Consider the following 1,179-nt stretch of genomic DNA (forward strand, 5'->3'; position numbering starts at 1 on the left):
TTCTTGGCCAGCAGGAGTTCCTCTCTTGCAGCTGTTGAGGCTAGAGAACAGAATGACGTGTATTCATTCTTTATGGTAACTCTTCTAGCCCTCCCACTCCATACTACTTTAAAACTTCCGATGTTGCAGACGAGTTCCATCATTGTGACCCATGCTATTTTTCTCAATATTGGCTGGCTCGGCATAACAAGGGATGCCTACAGGACAGCCTAAATTGTGCCGGCAAGCTTCTACAGGGAGTCACTGGCAGATAAAGAGAAACTCAGCCCTAACCTGGCTCTTCTCTCTCACTCTCACTCTCCTTTCCCTTCTGTCCCTCTACCTGTCTCTCACTCTCTAAATACTAGTATTTATGTTGTATTCACTTCCCCGTCACAATCTTTCCGACCCTACTTCCTCTCTCCCTTCAATCAGTTCAACCCTCTTTTTTACTTTAGGAAACTCCACATCTTTTTTAAAGGCCCTTCCCATATTCACACTGCTTCTTGATAAGACATTTTTTTCCTTTCTTTGAAGGATAGTGAAATTGATTTTCTTGAAACATGGTTGGTAAACCATCAATTCATTCCACCTTACTTTATCATTATCCTTACTTATGGAATGCATTTCATCATTAGGACAGCTGCAGTGTTTGCCGGGCAAGGTGGCGTGTGCCTTTTGTCCTAGTTACTTGGGAAGCAGAGGCTTGTGGATTGCTTGAGCTCAGGGGTTCTGGGCTGCACTCAGCTGTGTTGATCAGGTGTCCATGCTGCATTGGGCATCAATATGGTGTTCTAGAGGGAGCTCTAGAATTTCAGGTTGTGTAACGAGAGGTGCACCGACCCAGGCTGGAAACAGAGCAGGCCAAAGCTTCCATGCCCATTGGTAGCAGGACAGCACCTGTGAGCAGTACGTGTAAAACAGCCTGAGCAAAATAGTGAGACCTAGCCTCTCTTTTTTGACTCAAATGTGAAAGTTTTGATTTTTACAAGGTGTAAAATTATTTTCCCAAAACCAAATCTTTGTTTTCCTTTTGATATTTTTCCAGGAAATATGATGAACATTTGAACTGGGCCACGCATTTCAGCATAGCAGACAATTCTCCAGAATTGAGACATATTGCAACAACAAGCTAGCAGGCGGAGAGGACTGAAAACTCAGTGCAACCTAGAATAAATGGCTGTGTGATTTTCAGCAAGG

The 1,179-nt window shown here is 43.7% G+C and overlaps 1 non-coding gene across 1 annotated transcript; it reads left to right on the forward strand.

Moving 5' to 3' along the window:
* The first annotated feature begins 633 nt into the window (after window positions 1-633).
* On the forward strand, window positions 634-933 carry LOC146854355 (signal recognition particle RNA). Its single transcript, XR_014981599.1, has one exon.
* Window positions 934-1,179: the final 246 nt, after the last annotated feature.

This window comes from Triturus cristatus, chromosome 4_1 (genome assembly GCF_964204655.1).
Source record: "Triturus cristatus chromosome 4_1, aTriCri1.1, whole genome shotgun sequence".
Taxonomy (NCBI): Eukaryota; Metazoa; Chordata; class Amphibia; order Caudata; family Salamandridae; genus Triturus; species Triturus cristatus.